This window comes from Arvicola amphibius, chromosome 8 (genome assembly GCF_903992535.2).
Source record: "Arvicola amphibius chromosome 8, mArvAmp1.2, whole genome shotgun sequence".
Taxonomy (NCBI): Eukaryota; Metazoa; Chordata; class Mammalia; order Rodentia; family Cricetidae; genus Arvicola; species Arvicola amphibius.
This window is the reverse complement of record NC_052054.1, coordinates 63330042-63355930: the sequence shown is the minus strand read 5'-3', so window position 1 is coordinate 63355930 and position 25889 is coordinate 63330042. Positions and strand designations below refer to the sequence as shown.

The 25889-nt window shown below is 37.7% G+C and overlaps 2 pseudogenes; one reads left to right on the top strand and one right to left on the bottom strand.

Annotated features, from left to right (window-relative positions):
* Positions 1-12702, bottom strand: part of LOC119821746 — a 38567-nt pseudogene extending 25865 nt beyond the window's left edge.
* Positions 12703-18044: 5342 nt separating this feature from the next.
* Positions 18045-25889, top strand: part of LOC119821745 — a 44926-nt pseudogene continuing 37081 nt past the window's right edge.

Here is a 25889-nt window from a genome sequence, read left to right as displayed (position 1 = left end):
CAAAGAAACATCATTCTTTTTTGTCCTTACTGTTTTTTTTCTTTTTTATTGATTTTTATTGAGCTCTACACTTTTCTCTGCTTCCCTCCCTGCCTCTCCCCTCCCACCCTCAAGCCTCCCCCAAGGTCCCCATGCTCCCAATTTACTCAGGAGATCTTGTCTTTTTCTACTTTCTACTTCCCATGTAGATGAGATCTATGTAAGTCTCTCTTAGTGTCAATATTGGACCCTAGAGTCCAAACACCGAGGAGGAGTCACCCCCAGAGACCACCTCTCACACCACAGCTGATGTAAAAGCATGGGGATTTTATTAATTTTGTCATGACAGGCTACCTCAGCATTCGGAAAGCGGAGAGACCCCAAATAGCAGGTACAGGCTACTTTTAAAGGAAAAGCCACAGAAGCAAAGGGAGTGCGTGTCTGGGTTGTTCTTTGACTATTATGATTGGTTTATTCAAAAGGGCTACTATGAATAATTGGCTGGAGAGCGGTTGCCAGATCAGATGATGTAAGAGGTCACTTTGACCTCATTTCCCAGGGACTGAGTCAAAACATACATGTGTGGCTTATTGTTCAGGAACTGAGTCAACATCTAAGGGTTATCTTGTCCCTATTCAATAACTGAGTTCTATTTGGAGAAGATTCACATGGACTCAGGGAGATGATGGAAAGTTCCCAACATTTCAGTACGTGTGTGGGCAACTGTTAGGTCCTTGGTTCACATGGGGGGGTGGGGGGGGGGAAGGGAAGCATTACTGCTGAGACTGATAGTTGTCAGAAATGGCTTCAGAGTTCCACATCTTCACTGTTTTCTAAATTCTCTGGGATTGCGTTTTGTAGGCTGGTTTCTTTGCTTTATGTTTAAAAACCACATATGAGTGAGAACATGTCTTTCTGTGTCTGGGTTACCTCACTCAAAAATGCTTTCTAGCGCCATCCTTTTTCCTGTAAAATTCAAGATGTTATTTTTTTCTGCTGTGTAGTACTCCATTGTGTAAATGTATCACATTTTTCTTATCCATTTGTCGGTCAAGGGGTATTTAGATTGTTTCCAGGTTCTGGCGATGACAGATTGCTGGGTTACTTGAGCAAGGAGAAATGCCTGCAGGTCGTTTGACCCTAGTTCCAGGACCTGGGTCTACTGAAAAACTACAAAGGGGATGGAAAATTTCAGGGGAAAGTACCCAAAGCTCTAGTGCACATATGGATGATTATCAGGTTCCTGGTTCCCAGAGGAGGAGGGGAGTAATGCTCAGGGTCTTTCATTTTGATTTGCGTTTCTCTGATGATAAGGATGTTGAACATTTCCTTAAGTGTCTTTCAGCCATTTTAGATTCCTCTGTTGAGAGTTCTCTGTTTAGGTCTGTACTCCATTTTTTATTGGATTATGTATTCTTTTGGTGTCCAATTTCTTGAGTCCTTTGTATATTTTGGAGAATAGACGTCTGTCTGATTTGGGGTTAGTGAAGATCTTTCCTTATTCTGTATGCTGTCGTTTTGTCTTGTTGACTGTGTCCTTTGCTTTACAGAAGCTTTTCAGTTTCAGGAGGTCCCATTTATTAATAGAAACATCTCTTTTCAACAGAGACCACTACAAAAATCCAAAATTAATCAAAAGACAGAGTTATGGAGACCAGGCTCACTGGATACATCTGCCAAACACTCTTTCTCCTAAGGTTTAAGCATAATTTTTTAGGAGGGTGCAAAATGACTAGCAGAGGCAGAGGACCTTGGGGTTTGTTGTGATATTGTATCTCCTAGTGTGGTCAGAGTGCTCTAGTTTAAGAGAACTTATAGAATGATTATGATATACATATGCATATTTATATACATACAAAATACATGCAAATATACATACACATACATACATGCATATATACTGTCCAGGCTGCTGTCCAGCTAATCCAACAGTGGCTGACTATAAGAGAAATTCCAAAAATTTTGTACTTTTTTATTCCACAAGGATGGAGGTCTCAGCTGATCTTCAGTATATGCTGAAATCCTAAAGAAGTAGGCTCCAATGCCAGTGAAGGATTGGATGAACTAACAAGGAAATGAGCCCAGAAATGATGAGCAAAATTATTCCTATTTCTATGTCCTTACAGTCTTTCAACAGCTGGTGTGCCCCTACTTCTCTATCCTGATCAAAGGTGTGTGTCTTTCAGCTTAAAGTTATTTGTTAATGGCATTGGTCTTCCTATCTCTAAGTTCCAGACTAGAAGTGGATTACTGAATATTTTACTTATAACTAGCAAAAATAATGTCTCTCGTGTATGTCCTCCATTTCTGGAATTGTAGTTCATTCCAGTTATAATCAAGTTGAAAACCAAGAATAATCATCACACCTAGTAATGTCAGAAATTTGTTTATAAAAACCTCATCAACACAACCTCCCACAGAAGCTGGACAAAGTAGAGAACAATGGACAGGCCAACGTGCATGGAAAATAACCACAGGATGAGATCGGGGATCTACTGGACCTACTGTGAGTCAGACATCAGTCAATACTCCATTAATCACTTAGACTCCACGCATTCCCTACTTTGACTGGAGGGCCACAGTGTTTCTTGGGATCCCATGATATCAGCATCAGTTCAGAACCAGTATCCAACAAACCCCAGAATGTCTTACTGTTTTCCTCCCACAGTGTGGAATTACCCTTGTAAATGCTCAAAGGTTCCCCTGGGGAAGAACTGGAGAAAGGCTAAATACAAAATTTTTCTGGGTACTATCAAGTTCTTTCCTCAGGGAAACCTGTCTACCCCTCCATTCAAGTGGTTCTGGGTCTGCAAATTTGATCAAGTCTGGAAATTGACTCACTGGCCAAGATTGTCTTTTGCCATTATACTATGTAAATTTTCTTTCATTTGTTTGATAATTTTTCTGCTCATACAGATCAAACAAGCACAGTAGTATTCTTATATATTTCATGCCTGGAACACCATGTGATTCATCCCACTGTAAAGTTCACTCTGCCTGTGCTGACCATGACAGCTTAGACCATTATGAACATTGTTTTTTCTAAGTTGACCATTATGATAACTGTGATAAGTTCATGCTGTTATCTGGTCCCTGCTACCTCAGGATCCAATCAAAGCCATAACATTTAATATGTCCAGTTGAGCAAGAGCAACTCCAACACTAGGGTTTGGCTCAGGGATAAGGGTGAGAAGAAAACATTTCAAACTTGCTGGTGCCCCTCTCACCATTTTGCATCTTATAGGACTTATGACACACATATCTTCTGGGTCTTCTGATTATCAGGGATTGGGTTTTACACAGAATACCCACTCTAGCATTGCAATTTCCCTGAGCCTTAAAATCCCTTAATCAACACTAATCTAAGGGATATTCAAAATCAACAATTCCTTTTTAGTAAGCTAGCTTTTGATCAATGAAAATGAATTCATTGTAATGACTTACAGGCTGCAGTCTAAAATGGCTAGTTGTGAATAAAAATACAAAAACCTAGTAGCTTCTCAGTTCTATGAAGATTGGTGTCTCAGTTACTCTTTTATATATGCTGGTATTGCAAAGAAGTAGGCTCCAATGCCAATAAAGGAATAGACATGGTGGCAAGGCTTGGTCAAGCAAGCAAAGAATGAACACACACCCATCTGTCTTCCCTTGTCTTTATGAAGGCTTCCAGCAGATGTTGTGGCCCATATTAAAGATGTTTCTTAGAGCCTCAAGGTCCTGATCAAAAGCATGGGCCAAACGGACTCAAAATCTGTATCAAAGTCATGTTGTATTATTGCCTCCAGGAATGGAGGACACACTTGTGTTCCACATCTTGAGGTAATAATACAACATGACTTTGATACAGATTTTGAGTCTGTTTGACCCATGCTTTTGATCAGGACCTTGAGGCCCTGGAGTGAGGTTCAGATTGAGTGCCCATGTGACAGTACTGAGAATTCAAAGTGAGTCTTCTGAAGAGCAGACAGTGCTCTTAAGTACTGAGTCATTTCTGAATTTTAGTGAAACCATGAGTTTTATTGGGTTGATCTACAAGTGTAGGGGTGATGGGGGGATGCTTGTAAATTCATAAAGGACTCAATAACAGCTGCATAGTCATGTGACAGTGATAGATAATGAAGCTGGAAACCTAGCTTCATTATCCATCTCAGAGGATGACAGGCAGCTCAGAGGATGTTGGAAAGTGCCTTTCAAACCATCCACTGCTTGATCCAGGCAGCTAGTTTTTTCTTTTCTCATCTAGGTAGCTTAAATGGTGTCTACTTGATGACTGGTCTGAGCATCTTCTGTGCAGCTCAGCTTGCCTGACAGTGTCAACAGTCCTTACCAATTATATATGCTTGAGGCAGAAGAGCACTAATAAATTGTATCAGGTTCTGTGACTTCTAAGAGATATTAAATTTTCTATTTCTGAATGCCAAAGATTCTTTCCAGGATGTAATATTCATCTTCCTTCAAGAAGTGGCACTCAACCTTTTTGGGGTCACTTATAAGATATCCTGCATATCAGATATTTATCTTATGATTCATAACAGTAACAAGATTGGTTATAAAGTAGAACAACAATAATTTTACATTGGGGAAACTATAACATGAAGAACAATATCAAAGTGTCAAAACATTAGCAAAGTTGAGAAATACTACTTTGTAACATCCTAAATCCTTATGTCTCTTTTAAAATCCTGATCTTTAAGGAGCATCATACAAGATGAAAGGGGTAAATCTCACACAAATTGATACACAGTAAACACTAATGGGCATGGACTAAAAGGATTTGCCCTCTTACCAATGAGAACTGACACATTATATTCATTGCTGCTTTATTGACAGTATCTAGGATATAGAATAAATTTACATGTCCATCAACTGACACATGAGGAAATGAGAATATGAGTCCTAGCTTCAAACTTGTTGGTTTTTTTTTTTTTGCATTCAAGTAACACTGTGTGAAGAAGCCAGCAAGTCAGAAATGGATCTTTACTAGGAAGATCCAGAAATAAAGGTTGCATAATAGAATATAGGTAATATGAAGTTAGAGACTACAAGGCCTAACGAAGACCTTCAAGTAAATAAGGATGCCTCCCTAAAAGTGGGAGTGGCAGTATGCTCATGAGTTTCATGGGGAAGCTTAGAAGCAGTACTCTTGGAAGATGTCATAAATGATTTATAAGAAATTTCCCATAAACCCAGTATCCCCATGTTGTAAATATGTGAACATCTCCAAGCATGAAAGATGCAGATATCAAAACCTCACATGTCATGGTGGGCATAATGCGGCTCAGCTTTGCTGGATCTTCGTCAAGATGCTTTGCTGGCTTTATGTGTTTTACCTTTCTCATCAGAAATGATTGCACCAACATAGACAGTTTCTCTGTTTACACTTTCTCATCTTTTATTTTAAGGTTTATCTATAGTATGAAGATTTTGAAAGTGGACAAATTATGAGTCTTTAATCGATCTGTTTTTATGTTTTCTTTCAGTTTGCAATTGTTTAATGTAGTAATTTGAACACTAGGTAAAGGTTTGTCAAATTAAATGTGTTTGGTAGCTGTAATTTCTAATGGACAACAAGACATAGGAATTAAATGTGATATACCTTTTTGTGGTTTCTCAGAAGTATAAGTTTTATGATGTACAGCACAATGAGAGGTCTTTATTATTATTATTATTATTACTACTATTATTGAGATCTGGTTTTTGTAGTCCTTTGTAGTCCTGTTAGTCCTATAATTCACTACGTAGACTAGAATGTACTCATAGAAACTCATAGAGATCTCTTGCCCTGTACTTCCTAAGTGCCAGGAATGAAGACATTTACACTTTGCATGACATCATCATCAGTTATTAAACACTGAACAATATAAACAGTTTAACTAGTGAATATTTCCAGTTTCTGTTACTTCTTAGAGCTATTAAATTTTCTGTTTCTGAGCTTCAGAACATTCTCTGTAGGATGGACTATTTCACCTTCCCTCAGAGCAGTAGCACTCAACTCATATGTAAAAATTCCTTTGGGTCACATATAAAATACCCTGCATATCAGATATTTGTATTATGTTTCACAACAGTAACAAGATTACAGTTATAAGACTGAACAAAAAATATATTTGGGGGACACTGCAACATGAGCAACATTTTTAAAGGGTCACAACTTTAGGAAGGTTGCAAACTACTGCCTTGAAGAATCCCATTTCCATATGTCTCTTTTAATATCCTGTGTTTGAAGGAGCTTCCTACAATATAAAATGTTTTAATCTCACAGAAAATAGATACACAGTAAACACTCTTGGGCAAAAACTTTACGGACTTGCCATCTTACCAAAGAGAACTTGTCCATCATGTTCATCACTTCCCCTTGCCCTTGAAACCTGTTATCCAATGGGGCTGCACACCCCCTGCAGCACTTAGCATTGCAAGGTATGCTCACAAATAGCTTTGACAGCCCTAAGGGCTTGGGGCTCAACTGGCACATGGGTAAATGAGGATGTGGGTCCTAACTTCAAACTAGTTGCTTTTTGTGTTCAAGTAAGACTATGTGTAGAAGCCAGGAGTCCAAAAATGGATTTATAATGTGAAGAGTACGAATAGTAGAATATAGGTGATATGAAATTAGAGATTATGCAAAATATTTCAAATATGTAGTGCAGGGAAGGTGAAAGAGGATTAAGTTAGACCTGGTGCTTATTTGTTTATATAGAATTCAGTAAAAAGGGATAGGTTCCTGATATTCCAAAAGACTTATGACATTTTTGTTTTGTGTCTTGTGTTTAACTTTCTTATGCATCTTATTGTCATTATTGATAAACTGTGAAAATAGAGTTATCTTTTACAGCCATTTTTACTCACCAATCCGATAACCCAACTCCTAGGAATATAGAGACATTTGATAGTGCATTTTTAGGCTAGTGGCTTCAAGAACACTAGACAGAAAAAAACTCAAGTCAGTCCAGGTGGTTGCCATTTTCAGAGCAGTGTATATTTATATTCTTTATGATCAGCATGGACAAGGAAATTCTTCAGGCCAAAGCTGCTTCAGTTATTACTCAACTTCTGTCATAATATGGTGTTCATATCTTATGTCTTCATAAAATTTATTTATATGTCTAATCCTGCTATCTTTTTTCCTTGGTCATAAGACAATACAGTGGCCCTAGATAAGTTAACTTTCAAAGAATGTGAGGTCCTGACACCTCATTCTTTTGTTATATTTTCAACATTCTTTACCCATCAGTGTAAATCCCTGAGCAGGGCAGAGGCAACTGCTACCAATCTAACTTTGTTGTTGGGTATGGCACATAACTTCCTGAATGTATAGTAGGAATAGTCTTGTACTTTTTTCTGATTATCTTGTTTCTGAGTAAGTTAAGGGGTAATTGTTTCAAGAATATCCAAGAGCCTCAACCAAAGACCTCTGGATGCTTTATGTTCATCACAACCCATAAGACCTAAGGAAAACCTTTAAGTAAATGAGGATATCTCCCTAAAAGTGAGAGTGGCAGTATGCTCATGACTTTCCTGGGGAAGGGTAGATGCAGTAATCCTGGAAAAAGTCATAAATGATTCATAAGAAATTTTTCATCAATCTAATATCACCAGGTTGTACAGATATGAACACCTCAAAGCATGCAAGATGCCGAGATCAAGCCTATTGTGGCACTGTGGTCATCATGGGCTCAGCTTTGTTGTATCTTAATCAAGCAGCTCTACTGGCTTTATGACTTTCACCATTCCCATGGCACCAACATGGACAGTTTCTCTCTTATGAATCTCTCACCTTCTTTCTATTTTAAGGTTTAACTCTAGCATAAAGACTTTGAAAGTATATAAATGATGGACTTTATTGGAACATTTTTTATTTCTTTTGGCTTATATTTGCTTTTATGTCAGCAAATTGAGCAATAGGTAAAATATTTGTGAAAATGTATACATTTGTTGGCTGCAATATCTAATGGACAACAAGACATAGGGATTATATGTGGTATACATTCATGTGGTTTCTCAGAAATATAAGTTTTATGATGTACAGCACAATTAGAGGTCTTGGACACCTTTTTATGTATAAATAGTATATTATATTAAGTTTCAGAATGCATTAAGGAATAAAAATGAGTGATGCCTGACACATCTAACATGAAAATGGAAAGAAAAACCAAATACTATGAAAACATTTCTTTCTACTACCAAATATTACCTAGTCTCCTGCTGTTTCTAAGACAACAAGGGTTTAAAAACCTATGATGTCAGTACATACAATGTATTAGTTAGAAATTCTACAAGCAAGATGTTCTTACCCAAAGAGAGTAGGTACTGTAATTCTCCAACATCAATCACATCAATGTACAAAGCCCTCTGTGCACACTACAGGCATTCCCACTCCTCTTGGGAGATGTCCAAAATCACATCCTTGAATGTCAACAGGTCCTGAAACAAAAGAGTTGTTTGACCACATGCTACCAGATAGAGTGCTTTCTTTGAGATAAGTAGACTTGAGGAAATTGGGGATGTAAATGATGAAGACAATTATTTAAGTAGATGATTTTAATATGATCACAATCTATAATGAATTTCCTACCTCTGAGAAAACAGAATGACACAACAGGCTCACATACAATATTCACAAAAAAACACACATTTAAGGTCTGGACATAATTATCTATTCGTAGGAATTTAGTGTCTGTCATCTTCCAATTAAGAGGTCTCTCTTAATTTGAACCTCTATCAATTTTGATAGTATCTGTAGCTTTTGTTATCCCATGGAAACCAAAGGTAAACCTCTTCCCAACTTCACACATATTCTGACTTCCACCTTATGGTCAACACATCTTTAAAGTATACCAGCTGACTTAATTTGATAATGTCTTCTATTATCCAATGTTTATCTACAGCTGTTGTTCCCCTTTCATTAGCCTTTAGAAAATTTAAAGCTACAAAAAAATTATACAATATATTTCTGGGAGTCCTTATCATCCCTTTCTGTTTAATTGGCCTACCCTATAGAGTTTGATTTGATCTTTCTATAACTGCCTGACCTATACGATTGTGGGGTATACATACAATATGCTTTAAATTACAATAAGCAAAACCCTTTTTATTTTATTAGAGACATATTTTGGAGCATTTTTCTGTCTTTATTTGTACAGGTATACCCATGATGAACATAACTTCTAGCAAAAGTGCGATTACTGAACCAGCTTTTTCCAAACTCAAAACAGTTGTCCATTGAAAACCTGAATAGGTATCATTGGTGTGGTGTACAAATTTAGTTTTCCAAATTCTACAAAATGGAATGCATCCATATGCAATATTCCATTTCTTTTAGTACTGTTTGGGTTATTTACCACAGATAGTGGGAAATAGTTTCTAATTTTCATATTTCATGATCTAATTTATTGTAAACCTATTTTATAACCTAAATAATAAAGTGGAATCTCATTTTTATACTTTTTCAGAAGCAATTTGTAATCCAGAAAAAGGTAAAATGTTCTTTTAAATATTGTTTCTAAAACAAAATAAATATTGTTTCTAAAGAATCTATGTTTAAATCAAATAGTAAAATGTCAACCATGTAATGGTAAACTATGGATTCAGGAAATTGCTCATATATCATTTCCAATGACTACCATATAAAACATTAGTACAAGGTTGGATTAATGTTCCCTGTTGTAGAATTTTCCCTTGACTTCCTTTTTTCAGTCAAGAAGACATATTTTTATTAATTGTTATTTTTAATTACCAGAGAACATTTATCATTCTTGGACTAAAGAATGTATGAACTTTTAAAGTGTGAGCCTCTAGGCAATTGAGGACAAGAATGATACACTTTGAAGCAGCTACTAGATCTATTCATCATTATGCAATTACTAGGCATTTATTAAACAACTATTATATGTTAGGAGTATTAACAGTATAACTAGTTGCTTCTTGACAAGTTATATAAGCACCCAAGACAGTTAGAAATAACTTTTTGCCTTATGTTAAGCTGTATATGAAGAGGGACATGGTCTTACCTTCTCCAATTCACATTATGTGAAATAAGCAGAGGAACACGCACACACACGCGTAGATTTTTAAGCCCATGGACTGTATTAAAGATACCAGAAACAAGTTTGTGTGAGTGTTAATCTTAGTCTGGTGCAGCTTTGCATTTGTCTTTGCATTCACTTTAAAGAATAGGATTTATTAAAATTGATTTATTTATTTTTAAGTGCATGGGTGTTTTGTCCACATATATGCCTGTGCACATATATGTCTAAGCATGGAACTCTTACCCTTTTTGCATTTATCCTTTTTTCTATTTTAATTTTAGTCAACATAAAGCAAAAACTCTTTTTTTCATTTTACATACCAATTCCAGTCTCTACTCACTCTCCTCCTCTCATTCCCTCCAACTTCCCTCCTCATCCTACATCCTATCCACTCCTCAGAGAGGGTAAGACTTTGAGGAAGGACCAAGGTTATCCCTACTATATCTAGGCTGAGCAAGGTATCTTTCCACAGAGAATGGGTTCCAAAAACCAGTATAAACAGTAGGGATATATCTTTTCCAAACTGCCAGTGACCCACAGTCTGCCCCAGCCATACAACAATCCTTACATTATGATGGCCTAGTTTATTCCTATGATGGTTCATTCCCTGTTCAACCAGAGTTAGTGATCTCCCAATATTTCAGATAAGGCGTTTCTGTGGGTATCCCCATCATGGTCTTGACCTCTTTGCTCATTGTGGAGTCCCAAAAATGTGAGCCTGTTTCCACCTTGATCAAAGGTCAGAGAGTTGGAATTTACCTCTATTTATTCAAAGTTATTATGTTTCTACCTCAAACACAAGGTCCTACCTAGATTTAGATCAGAGAGATCTGCTCTCTCAAGGTTATTATCAACAGTTGTGACTGATATTCAAACCTAGTATTTCTGGAACAGAGAAAAAGATATGTTTCTCCCTCAAACAAAAGTCTAAGGATCTAAGTCTAACTCAGGTTCCTATTACCTTAAGGAGATAACAATGGATTCCATCCAGGGAGTGGTTTGCCTACAGAATGTTTTGTTCTAGGGTATGAGTATGACTTGTTTTGTTCTAGCAACAGAATGTTTAACTATGAATCTAGCCCACAACTTTCAACTAGTTTATTCGTTTCCCTTTATCATGTTAATGCAGGTTTTTTTAAAAAAAATCTTACTACTACCTCTTGGGGTTGGGGCATTTTAAACAACTGGAAATTAAATGTGGGTGATTTCAGAATTCATTGAAACTCCCTCCCAGTACTATTCTATGTTTCTGTTTTATTATTTTTACATGCATCTCCATATTCTTTATGTAGTAAGAGGCCACTTGTTTGTTTCCAAGCCACCCAGACTCCCAAACTAATCACACAGAAACTATATTAATTAAATCACTGCTTGGCCTATTAGCTCTATTTATTGGTTAGCTTTTATATCTTAATTTAACCTATTTCCTTTATTTTATATTTTATTATAAGAATTGTGGCCTACTGGCAAGGTTCCAGCAAATCTGTTTCTGGCAGCAGCTACATGGCTTCTCCCTGACTCCACCTCCTTCCTCCCAACATTAAATTTAGTTTCCCCCACCTACCTCTGTTCTGTTCTGCCTCTATTCTGCTCTGCACAGTCCCAAAACAGTTTCTTTATTAACCATTGGTAGTCACAGCATACAAATGTATGCTGAATCCCACATCATCTTTACCTATATTTCTAACCCCCATACCCCTACCCTGACATAAGGTATTTTTGCCAAGGCTGGTTCCAAACAGTTCATATTCTCACTCCACCCACTCTTCAACTGGACATTACAAGCTCAGCCCAGTGCTTCATTGTGGCTCTCTGCATCTGCTTCCATAAGGTGCTGAATGAAGCTTCAGTGGTGACATTTAAAAACCATTGTACAATGCAAACAGGTTTGTTCATCAAACATTTTAATGGTAGGGTGGTGTGGGAGGTCCTTCTGTATGTGTGTTGCTTTTAATGGTTAATTATTAAAGAACTGCTTTGAGCCTGTGGCAGGGAAGAACAGAACTAGGCAGGGAAAGCTAGGCTGTATGCTGGGAAAAAGAAGGTGGAGTTAGAGAGAAACCATGGAGCCACCATAGACTGAAGCTAGAAACTTTACCAGTAAGCCACAGTCATGTGGCAATACACAGATTAATAGAAATGGGTTATATTACTATGTAAAAGTTAACCAATAAGAAGGTAGAACAATGGGCCAAGGAGTGATTTAATTAATACAGTTTCTATGTGATTATTTCGGGTCTAAGCTAGCCAGGAGGCCAGGAACCAACAAGTGGCCTCTCATAACAATTTGGCACCAATATGGTTGACTAAAATCCACTTAAAACCTGAGAGGGCCAGAAAAGGAATTCTAGAAACAAAAATACAGAGCTTAACACAACTTCTTGCTGTTAACTGGTGGCATGCTACTGCTCCTTTAAGAGAGGTTTTCCTGTGTCATCAGCATGAGAAAAAAAGTCGCACCATTTTAATGCAGGCATTCTGAACCTTTCTGCCAGCGAAACCTCTGGTTCTTTCAGGAGATCGAATATTTGGATGGAGTTTGTGAGCAACATACTGCATCTTGCTTGATGGCAATGTGGACCAGCTGCGTGCCTGAAAGAGGTGCAGTGGGCATATCTCTCAGAAGTGACAAGCAACTCTGCCAATTTGTAATGGGCAAGGCAAGCAGGAAGTACTGGATATACCCTAGCAATTTCATAGCTTAGGTATTTAAGCACTTAGTGTATAAGAAATGCTTCTGGAGCCGGGCAGTGGTGGCGCACGCCTTTAATCCCAGCACTTGGGAGGCAGAGGCAGGTGGATCTCTGTGAGTTCAAGGCCAGCCTGGTCTACAAGAGCTAGTTCCAGGACAGGCTCTAAAAAAGCTGCAGAGAAACCCTCTCTCGAAAAAACCAAAAAAAAAAAAGAAAGAAAAAAAAGAAAAAAAGAAAAGAAAAAGAAATGCTTCTGGTTACAAAATAATTACAGATATGCAATAAAGACAAATCCAGATAAAAAAGGCCTACAAATGGGTCACAATATTGGATAAATGTATATAGACTTGGGAGAGGGAAAAATAATATAGAAAGTTATAAAAAGAAGTAAATGGTTTTTTTAAAAAAGGTAAAGCCTTTAAAGAGACAGAGTAATAGAGTAAAAAAATAATAAGCAATGTAAAGATGGAAATTTCAAAGAGAGTCTGGATTATGTATATTATTGTGTTTTCTTTAAATTTTTTGACTGTAAAGGAGCTAAGTACAGAGAGACACTTCATTGTATGTGATTCTAAACTAAACTAGCATATATGTTCTACAGGTATCATGATTTCCAAATTTTGGTCTAAGGATATGTTGCTTTGGAAAAGAGGTTTTCCTTTTGTTTCCACATAGGACAAGAATCTGTGGATTGCTTCCAGACTAATATGGGTTGATAAACCAAAACCCCCCAAATAATTGCTGTGAACACCCGTAAAAAGAAAATACTGTGTTCAATAAACAGCAGAAAGTAGTTTGGAAAAACCAAGCTCATATTCCCAAATATTTTTATAAATGTTTAATTATATTTATTTATTTATTTATTTATTTTTTTAGATTTTAGCATTTATTCCCTTCAGTTCCAATCAGATCCAAGCAGTTTTTAGTGTTCATTATTCTCTCCCTTTTTATATACTTCTGTTTCAATTCATGGGTCCTGTTTTAATCCACAAATACAAAGATTTGTGGATTTTATACAAAAAGACTTATGCTGTGAGAAATATTACTATTTTGACTTTTGGGGGGCCCACCACTCAGCTCCCAAATAAATCACATATGGAGGTTTATTATTACTTACAAATGCCTGGCCTTAGCTTGGCTTGTTTCTTGATAGCTTTTCTTAAATTATCCTGACCCTTTTGCCTCTGGGCTTTTTCCCTTTCTTACTTCTGTATATCCTACTTTCACTCTTACTCCATGACTGGAAGGGTGGGTGCTGGTCCCTAGCATCCTCCTCTCCTTGCTCTTGTTTTCTCTCTCCTATTCCTCATGTCTCCTTCTATTTATGCTCTCTGCTTGTCAGCCCCACCTATTCTTGCTCCTGCCTCACAATTGGCTTGTTCAGCTCTTCTTTAAACCGTCAGGTGTTTTAGACACATACAGTAACACAGCTTCATAGAGTTAGGTAAATGCAACATAAACAAAAGTCACACACCTGAAAATAATATTCCCAAACATTTCTCCCTTTTTAAACAAAAATGAAAAGTTTTAACTTTAACATAGAAAGACTGTATGCAATAAGAACAAATATCAAGTAAAGATTACATTCGCACTATACTCTTTCAATACCAGGTCTTTCAGAAGCTGTCCTTTGTTTTTCAGCAATCAAAAACTCAAAATCAACACAATACTATACAGAATCCAAATATAAAAACTTACTGTGTTTTTTTCATTTTTACATGGCTTTTTCTTTTATATTACTTTTACTGTCTCTTTAAAGACTTTACTATTAATTATTTACTTATAATTAATTATTAAAACTATTTCTTTCTTTAGCTGCCTATTCCCATTTTGTTTTCTCATATCATTGTAAAACACACTGAAACCTGTTTAGAGGAACCTCTTTCACTGTGTATCTCTAGCCTTTTTTGACCAAGCAAACTTTAGACTGTTAAGCTACACTTGATCCTCTGCATGTTTAATTATATTTAAAGGTGAATATGCTGTAGATATTTGCATTGATGTGGATCTTTGTTTATTGGTACAAATTTAAGGTCAGTTTTGTTATATATATATTTCTGCTCTTGATTAAGGTATTGTGTTTGTCCAGCTCATTCAAAAATGTAATGTATAATTAAGAAATATAGGTCAATAGGGAGTCATCTATAATAGTCAAGCTTCTAGTCATGTTAGGTTTTCTAGATATATAGTTATATTTCAGGTATTCTTCAAATTTTTCAGAGACCTTCAGAATATGGAATTTAAATGTTTTAAGAAATTAGGACTTTTCATGACAGTGAGACACATCTGCTCCTGGCAGCACTAATTACATCAAGAGGAAGATGGGCATCGAAAAGGATATTTACGGAGTTGACTAGCCATTTGAGCATGAAACTGCTCTTGCCTGTACTGCTTGATAAACTGGACATGCAGGATCCACAGAGAAATGACTGCTAAACTTGCCTAAATGTGAGACCTCTGCCCTTTGGGGTTCCTGCTTCATAAAAGAACAAAAAGATTCTGCCAGACATTCTGCAGGACACATTAGAAAATGACTGACAAACTGCCAATATAGGCGAAACTTTGACATTTCCTGCTTCATGGAAAAGTCTACTGGATACTATGGGTCTGTGGGCTGAAGATGATGCCCCAACGGTACAGAAGAACTTTGGTGACTGTCCAGGTAGCCAGTAGTCTCTGTCAATTCTAGAGTTTTGGATGTTGCTTACAATGCACCTCCTGTCCTCCTGTTTACTTAGGTAATATTATATCCTTCTGGAGTCTTTGATGAAATTAAGAATAGATAGATAGAGTTTTCTGGTGCGGGAAAATCATCTGTATTCCGTCAATTATGTTTTAAATAAATGCAGATCAGCTGGTAGCCAGGCAGGAAGTATAGGCATGAAAACCAGACAGGAAGTAGAGGTGGGGCAATAGGAACAGGAGTATTTTGAGTGAAGAAAGCTCCCTCCCCAGTCCTGCCCAGATTACTGAAGAAGCAGGATGTGACCTACCCTGCTGAAAAAGATACTGAACTATGTGGTTAACAAAAATAAGAATAATGGGTTAATATAAGTTATAAGAATTAACAAGAAGCCTGAGCCAATGGGCCAATCAATTTATATCTTATGTAAACTTCTGTGTAATTCTTTGGGACCTACCGGCTGTGGGAATTGGGCAGGACAGAAACCCCAACAAGCCCTACCCTCATGTTACAGTTTTCCTTAGTTATGATAAAAAATAAACAGAAATATTGTAATGCTTGATAACTATTTTGTTATATGTAATTTTACTATGTTAAAGCCTTCATTTTTGTTTAAACAGAAAAGGGAAAATGGTGTTGGAGGTCATTCTTTCTGTGTGTTGCTTTTATTGGTTAATGAATAAAAAACTGGTTTGGGCCTATGGCAGGGAAGAACAATGTCATTTAGGTGAATTTTTAATTTTGATTTTTTGGTCATTAATAGGAGTTTGGCAAAAATAAAAACCTTATTGTTATTTATGAATTTTTTGTTCTCTCTTCTATTGCTGTTCTATTATCCAGAGCAGTATGTATTGGGAGCTACTGAGTACCAGCCTTAGCATTTCCTAAAGGTGGGGAAAGCTAGGCTGGTTGCTGGGAGAAAAAAGGGCAGAGTAGAGAGAAGCAATGTAACCACTGGAGACAGATACTGGGAACTTTACCCAGTAAGCCACAGTAATGTGGTGATACACAGATTAATAGAAATTGGTTAAATTAACATATATGAGTTAGCCAATAAGTAGTTAGAGCTAATGGGCCAAGCAGTGATTTAATTAATACAGTTTATATGCGATTATTTCAAGTCTAAGATAGCAGGGCAGCTGGGAACCAACAAGCAGCCTCCCGCAACAGTAAGGTTTTTAGTGCCATTAAAAGATCAGCCGCTATTGAACTCTGTCCTTAATACAACCTGAATGATCTGTGAATGTTCATTATAATATATTATAAGATTTTTCCCATAAACTAATGTTAATTTATGGTTTGTTTCTAAGACTGGGGGAATTTTAATAACTGAGTATTCCATTGCTATAACAAATCATGTTCCCACAAATTCTTTGCTATGTTAGCTACGTATGTCTTTAATTTTCATCTCTATCCTTATGGACCTATATATCTGACCAATCTCATAATCTGTCTTACCTGTGATAATGTTCCAAAACTTTGAAGACTGAACATTTACCTCCTGAAAATTCTAATTTGGATGCCAAGATTCTGTTGAAATTATTGCTACATCCACATCTGTGTCTACCAGACTTTCAACAACAATGTCATTTAGGTGAATTTTTAATTTTGATTTTTTGGTCATTAATAGGAGTTTGGCAAAAATAAAAACCTTATTGTTATTTATGAATTTTTTGTTCTCTCTTCTATTGCTGTTCTATTATCCAGAGCAGTATGTATTGGGAGCTACTGAGTACCAGCCTTAGCATTTCCTAAAGGTTTGGAATAGGACCTCTATGACAAGGGAAAACTGGCTTGAGAATGGGATCTTTGAGGTACAACAAACTGACTTAGGCACATTTTTCCTGCATGTATCTTTATTTCTTAGGAAAGATAAAAGAAGAAAAAAGATGATGTATAGGGGCATAAGGTTGACAGTATAAGGACAAAGCATAAGACATAAGGGTAAGGCATAAGGGTAAAAAGAGGGCATAAGGGTATCAGGCATAAGGCATAAAAGAGATGATCGTCACAAACTTTTCAACTTATATAGGCATACAGACAAATTAACAGTCTCCTAGACAGTAACAACGGTATCAAACATGCATTTTCACAGAGTCACAAGAAACCAGTGGATCTGGCAAGGAGGCACCTTATGTATCAACGGGGGCATGGCAGTGAAGTTCCCTTGTGGCTGGGAACACAGCCTTGGTAGCTATACTGACCTGTGGACTTGATTTGCATTAGCATCTAGCTGGTTGAGTTAAAAGAAATCTCTTCTGGCTGCCTTGCTTTTGACTTCAGCAGGGTGCCCAGGTGAGAAGTTTTCTCTCTGGAGCTAGTTTTAGTGATTCGGGCCTTTTCCCTCTAGAAACAGTTAATTTCCTGGCTATGATCATATGTTAGTTGAAGCCAAGATAAAGAGTAATACAGAATATTAGTAGCCTGTCAAGTCAGAATAGTAAACCAGGAGATTACACCTTCCTCAGTTTCCTATTAGAGCATGGTGTGGGGAGTCCTTCTGTATATGTGTTGCTTTTATTGGTTAATGAATAAAGAAGCTACCTTGGCCTGTGATAGGGCAGAGTAGAGCTAAGTGGGGAGTGGGGGGGGACTAAACTGAATGCTGAAAGAAAGAAGGCGGAGTCATGAGACACCATGTAGCTACCGTCAGAGACAGGAACGATGGAAACTTGCCAGTAAGTCAAAGCCATGTGGCGATACACAGATTAATGGAGATGGATTAGTTTATGATGTAAGAGCTAGCCAATAAGAAACTAGAGCTAATAGGCCAAGCAGTAATTTAATTAATACAGTTATTTCAGTTCTGGGCAGTCGGGAATGACCAAGTGGCCTCCCCTACTAGAGCGCTTTATTACCTCCTGTATGAGGTTCCTTTCTTATCAGTGAATACTGTCAATAAAGGTTTGTGTGTGGGGTATTTTTATAAAAATTTTGGCTATGTAGGCAAGGACTTGGCTAAATCGTTGCCACACTATGACTTCTTGGTGTGAGGATATGTATCCAGCTGCCCTACAGGAAAAGTTAGGTTTATACACTGCTGGGATACTATAGAAGGGAGATATGCCTCAAGACCCAGCAATACCACTTTTGGGTATATACTCAAAAGATGCTCAATCATGCCAAAAGGACATGTGCTCAACTATGTTCATAGTAGCATTATTTGTAATAGCCAGAACCTGGAAACCACCTAAATGCCCCGGACTGAGGAATGGATAAAGAAAATATGGTACATTTACACAATGAAGTACTACTATACAGCAGGAAAAAAAATGGCATCTTGAAATGTGCAGGCAAATGGATGGATCTAGAAAATATATTAAGATAATCCAGACCCAAAAGGAGAAATATAATATGTACTCACTCACAACTGACTTTTAGATGTAACACAAAGAAAAACCAGCCTAAAATTCACAATCCCAGAGAACCTAGACAGCAAAGAGGACCAATTCATCTAATCTAAATGGGAAGTAGAAAAAGACAAGATCTCTTGAGTAAACTGAGAGCACAGGGATCCATGGGAGAGAGTAGAAGGGGGAAGGGAAGGAATGGAGAGGAAAGGAGAAATATATATATCTCAATTAAAACACTAAAAAAAGATATTTTAAAAAGAAGAAAAATATCCATTACTGAGAGCTCTAATCTAAATAGTTCCAGGTTCCCTTAAAAGAGAACTTAAGGAGACAATCATTTATCACATGTTTATTATTGGAACAAGCCCTATTAATCTGAGCTGTACTCATTTCTCAAAGACCTGTTGTAAATGTGATTCTGTCCATCAACATGTGAAAACTGTAAATGAGTCCTGTCAGTGCAATGAGCTCGGCCTGTTGAGAGAGTGAGAAGCACCCCTTTGCATCTTGCTGGCGGTTGCACAGCCCTTGCCTGGGATGAATTGACCTTGAAGAGGAAGGCAAGCACCACCCCACACACACACCCCTCACTCTACCTCCACATCTCCCTCAATGAGACCCGGTGCTTAGTGGGAGATTGTGCACAATAGGTTCTAGCTCTTCTAGTCAAAGTTTAAAGCAGAGAAAATGTGGGAAAACTTGAAACAGCCATGAAGGAGGAAGCACCAGTGAGAGTGTGGGCATGAACTCCAGCAAGTTTCTGTCTGACAAAAAGAAAAGCAGCAATCTGAGGGAGTCCACTCCCCAGGACCAGAGAAGCAGTCCCTTTAGAGGAAACATTGCCTTACAGCTTGGACTAAGTCCTTCAAAGACCCTTTCAAGACCAAACCAAAACTGGGCAATGGGGATACCTCAGGCTATGGGAATAATCATTCAGAAGGACAATGACTCATGTGCGATCCAGGGAACAAGGCTAAAATGAAGATCTTCTCACTCTCTCAACAGGCCCCCCAGGGAGGAAAGAGGAAATATTGCTGTTAAACAAATACCCAGAATTCACTGGATACTGAGAAAAAGTTTGATGTCTAATTTCTTGAGGTCTTTACATATTTTGGAGATCAGTCCTCTGTCTGATGTGTGGTTGGTGAAGATTTTTCCTCGTTCAGTAGGCTGCCTTTTTGTCTTATTGACTGTGACCTTTGCTTCGCAGAACGTTCTCAGTTTTAGGAGGTCATATTTATTTATTGTAGCTCCCAGTGTCTGTGCTACTGTGGTTATATTTAGGAAGTGGTCTCCTGTGACCGTGCATTAAAGACTACTTCCCACTTTCTCTTCCATCAAGTTCAGTATGGTCTGATGTATATTAGGGTCTTTAATCTTTATGGCCTTGAGTTTTGTGCATGGGGATAGATATAAATCTATTTGCATTCTTCTGTATGTTGACTTCCAGTTATGCCAGCACCATTTGTTAGTGATTTTTTTCCAATTGTATAATTTTAGCTTCTTTATCAAAAATGAGGTGTTCATAGATGTGTGGATTAATATTCGGGTTTTTAAGTCAATTTCATTCTTCAGCCTGTCTGTTTTTATGTCCCAAGCTGTTTTCATTACTATAACTCTGTAATAGAGCTTGATGTCAAGGATGGTGATGCCTCTGACAGCTCCTTTACTGTACAGGATTATTTTAGCTATCCTGAGCTTTTTTTTTCCATATGAAGTTGATAATTGCTCTTTTAAGGTCTGCAAAAAATTGTGTTGGTATTTTGAAGGGGATTACATTGACTCTACATATTGCTTTTGGTAGAATTGCTATTTTTATTATTTTAATCCTATCTATCCAAGATCATGGGAATCCTTCCATTTTCTGGTATCTTCTTTAATTTCTTTCTTCAAAGACTTAAAACTTTTGTTGAAGAAGTCTTTCAATTCTTTGGTTAGTGTTACCCCTAGATATTTTATGTTATTTGTGGATATTGTAAAGGGTTATGGTTCTCTGTTTTTTTTTTATTCTTTTCAGCTTCTTTATCATTTGTATATAGGAAGGCTACTAATTTTTGAGTTGATTAGTATCCTGCCACATTACTGAAGGTATTTATCAGCTGTAGTAGTTTCCCAGTAGACTTCTTGGGTCACTTCTGGATACTGTCATATCATCTGCAATTAACAAAAGTTTGACTTCTTCCATTCCAATTTAAATCCCCTTGATCTCCTTTTGTTGTCTTATTGCTGTAGCCAGAACTTCAAGAACTATGTTGTCTAAATATGGAGAGGGTGGACAGCCTTGTTTTGTTCCTGATTTTAGTGGGATTGCTTTGAATTTCTTTCCATTTAATTTGATGTTGGCTGTTGGCTTGCTGTATATTGCTTTTATTATGTTTAAATATGTTCCTTGTATCCCTGATCTCTCTAAGACCTTTATCATAAAGGGGTGTTAGATTTTGTCAAATGTTTTTCAGCATCTAATGAGATGATCACATGGTTTATTCCTTCAGTTTATTTATATGGTGGATTACATTGGTAGATTTTCCTATGTTGAATCATCCCTGAATCTCTGGGATGAAGCCAACCTGATCATGGCAGATTTTTTTTATTTATGTTCTTGGATTTGGTTTGCCAGTATTTTATTGAGTGTTTATGAGTGAGATTGATCTGTAATTCTCTTTCTTGGTTGAGTCTTTGTGTGGTTTGGTATCAGGGCAAATGTAGCCTCATAAAAAGAGTTTGGAAATGTTCTTTCTGTTTCTATTATGTGGAACACTTTGAGGAGTATAGGTATTAGCTCTTCTTTGAAGTTCTAATTGAATTCTGCAGGGAAACTGTCTGGCTCTGTGCTTTTTTTTTTTTTTGGCTGGGAGGCTTTTGATATCTGCTTCTATTTCCTTGCAGTTTATTGGTCAAGGAACCTGCCAAGATCCTACAGTGCCCTCCTACCTCAAGCATATATAATTAGTAAGGACTTCTGGCACTGCCAAACAAGCTAACCTGAATAGAAGACACTCAGGCCAGCCATGAGGCCGAGACCAGTCAAGCTTCTTGGACTAGACAAGATAAGACAAACTGCCTTGACAAGGTAGTGAGTGGGTTAAAAGACACTTCCTGCAAGCTGTGCAGTGATCCCCGGGCTTCCAGCTTCAGTAACTATCATCCTCACAAAGTGATGCAGCTGATATTGAGTCTTTTGTGTTACTGTCAGTAACCCTTACCCACATACTTGTAGGCCACCCCAATAAAACTCACTGGTCCACTTAGCTTTAGAGATGATTCAGTGGTTAAAGGCATTGTCTGCTCTTTCAGAAGACTCAAGCTGAATTATTAGCACCTTCCCATGTACAGTCAATGTGTAACCTCACTCCAGGGCATATTATTTTATTGTTATAGCAGTCACAAGAAGCACACATGTTGCACAGAGACACATGCTGACAAAAACCTTCAAAAAGAGAACACATACAGAATCCTTATTTATTCAAGTTAGATTTTTTTCTCAAATTTGATTTGTCATTTGATCCTTATCTGCAATAAGTAGGCATCTGCCATTGTTCCAAAGCAATAATGTCACACATACATGCTGTAATTGCATCACACAATCATTTTCTTTAATTTTTTCATTTTTGAGACTATTTATGTAAGAGCCCACAGAAGTGGGATTTTCCATCTTGACTAAAGGTCAAGGAGCTCAGGCCTATTCTTGCTCCTTCAAGGTTATTGACAAGATATCTGATTTAAAGTGTGGCTACTGACAATATATATTAACCTAGGTTTGGTTACTTGGTGTTATGGGTATTAAGATGGCCCACCATTACACCTTGATGAAAGAGAGTTCAAGTCTATTCATGCTCCTTCAAGGATATGACAGGAGGTTTGCCCCAAGGAGCGGTTGCCTACAGGATACTTAGTCTAAGATATGGTCACTACAAGTCCTGCCTAAACAACACAATATTTTACTCAGAGTATAATTGCTTGATGCTTCAGATATTGAAGAAGGTAATGGTCTGTTTGTTCTTTGTATCATGTTAAAGCAGTCTTTTGCCTTCTCCCCCCTTTTTGTATATATAAGCATATGGAAAATAAACACAGGCAAAGTCAGTATTAACTGAGTTGCCCTTCTAACTCTATTCTGTGTCTGTTCTTTTTCTTTCATATTTCTGTTCCTTCTGCCTAATGTTTTTATTCCACACACTTTTACTGTGGAATATGTGAACCACATTGAGGATGAACCACAAAACATATAGACAGATTTCAAAAGTTGATTATCTTTTGAGAATATACCACAGGAGTATATGCCTCCCTCCCCCACATTTATGCCAACGTTTGTTATCATTTCTATTCCGGATGATGACCATGGTAGTGAAGGCAACATGGAGATTTACAGGAGTCCTAGTCTGCATTTCCTGATAGTCATATAACTTATTTTTTTTTTGGTTTGGTTTTAGATAGGGTTGTTGTTATCTTTTGTTCATTTGTTTTATTTGTGTCTTCCTTTTGACATTATTAATTTTGAGGTTATTATGTAATTATAACATTTCTCCTTTTGCTTTCATCCCACAAAATCTTCCAATATACCCTCCTTGCTATCTTTCAATACATGCCCTCTTTATTCATTAACATTAATATATACATATATGAGTATGCATATGCATATACATTCCAAAACAACTCAGTTATTATAATGTTACTCATATATATGTTTTAAGGCTGACTATGTGGTATTTATTTTTTTTTTTTTTTTTTTTTTTTTTTGGTTTTTCGAGACAGGGTTTCTCTGCAGCTTTTTTAGAGCCTGTCCTGGAACTAGCTCTTGTAGACCAGGCTGGCCTCGAACTCACAGAGATCCGCCTGCCTCTGCCTCCCGAGTGCTGGGATTAAAGGCGTGCGCCACCACCGCCCGGCTATGTGGTATTTAATAACCATTTTTTGTGCTCTTCCTGTGGGCAGACCAGTTGTTCTGCTCCCAGCATGCCCCTCTTGCCTGTAGTCCTCTGTGTAGGGTTGAAGCCTTGTGGACTTTTCCCCATCCACTTTGGCAAGTCTGTTCTACTTCTCATGCTTTGCTCGTATTATGTGGGCTTGTTGGTAAGATTGTACGGATGTAGTTTCTGGCATTACTAGGTGTAATGGCTACTTTTGGTTGTCAACTTGACTAAATCTGTAAAGAACTACAATTCAGAAATGGATGGCAGACCTGTAAGAGATTGTTTTGCTTGACTAAAGGGGGTGAATCCACTTGTAGTCTTCACCTTTAAGGCTGGAAGACACACACCTTTAAAAAGAATCTTGAGGCTGAAAGTTACACCATTAATCTAGGTCACACATTCTCCTGGAAGCCTATATGCTCATTTCTTTGCTAGCACATCTATTCTTTCACTAGCATGAAATCTACTATGAGATTTCACCATATACTGAAGATCAGCTGAGACATTCAGCATTGTGGATCAAGCACTTAACTTGATTTTTGTATTTTCTGTTCACAGCTAGTCACTGATGTATTGGATGGACAGCAGGCTGTAAGTCATTCCAATAAATCCCCTATGTGTGTGTGTGTGTGTGTGTGAGAGAGAGAGAGAGAGAGAGAGAGAGAGAGAGAGAGAGAGAGAGAGAGAGAGAGAGAGAGAAAGAGAGATTCATCCTGCAGCATCTGGCCTTATAGAAATAAGGAATGGTCTTTGAAGAAATAGTTACAGAGCCAATTATGTGGCAGAAGACTGGAGGGTTGTGGCAGGGTTCTCCAGAAGGCAGTATATTCTTTGAATCAGTGTCCAACATATGCTAAATTTTCTCCCATTGTAAGGATCCAGGTGTCCCAGGATTCAATGGGGAGGAAAGGCAAATAATTCCACCTAATATCACCATTAATTACCCATTAGGAAAATTTTGTTTCCTGTTGTCTCAACATTCAGTTCTGCTACTCTAGAAGTCTTGGTTCAATACATCGAAGCATTTCTGCCAGGAGTTGAAACAAATATTCTATTGAAATGGAAGCTGACACTCTCCCTGGTCGCTTTGAGCTTCCAATGCCCTTAAACCTACAGGTTAAAAAAAGAATAACTGTGGAATAATCCTTTTCACTTTGTAAATGTGTGTTACTGTGATTGGGTTAATAAAGAAGCTGTCTGTCCTAAAAAGGAGGACGCTAACAGGAACATACATGGAGGGGCCCAGGAAGGGAAAATAGATAAGATCTCCTGAGCAAACTGGAAGGAGGGTAGAAAGGAGGAGAAAGGGGATGAGAATATGAGGGAACAAGAAAGCTGATTTGGCAAAGGGACAGAGAGGGAGAGTAATGAAAAAGATATCTTGATATAGGGGATCCATTATGGAGTTAGGGAGAAACCTGGTGCTAGATAAATTCCCAGGAATCCTTAAGGATTAACCCAGTTAAAATTCCTAGCAATAGTGGAGTGGCTGCCTAAATGGGCCTTGCCCCTTTAATATGATTAGTTAATTGTCATCATAGAACCTATATCAAGTAACTTATGGAAGTAGATGCAGTGACCCATAGCCAAGCGCTGGACTGAGTGCCTGCAATTCACCTGAAGAAAGGGAGGAGGGATCATCTAAACAAGTTGGGTCAAGAGCATGAATGGTAAACCAAAGAGACAGCTGACCTGAGCTAGTAAGGACTCACAGACTATAGACTGACAGCTGGGGAATCTGCATGGGACCGAACTAAGTCCTCTGAATGTGGGTGACAGTTATGTGGCTTGATCTGTTTGGGGGGGCCTGGTTTTGGGATTAGGACCTATCCTGGGTGCATGAACTGGTTTTTTGAAGCCTGTTCTTTATGGTGGCATTCCTTGCTCAGTATTGATACAGTGGGGAAGGGGCTTGGTCCTGCCTCAACTTGGTATGACAAACTTTGTTGACTCCACAAAGAAGGCCTTACATTCTCTGAGGAGTGAATGGCGGTGGGAAAGAAGGGAACTGGGGGATGTGGGAGAAGAGGAGGGAAAGGAAACTGGGGTTGGTTTACAAAATGAAAAAAAAATTAAATTAAAAAAAAGAAATAAAGAAGCTGCCTGCCCAATAGCTGGATGGGTAGAGTTAAGGCAGGACTTGCAGGGGGGAAAAAAAGAAAGGAGAGGAGTCTTTTGGAATCACAAGTAGATGTTGAGAGAAGGTGAACTTGCCATACTGAGAAAGAGTACCAAGCCACGTGGCA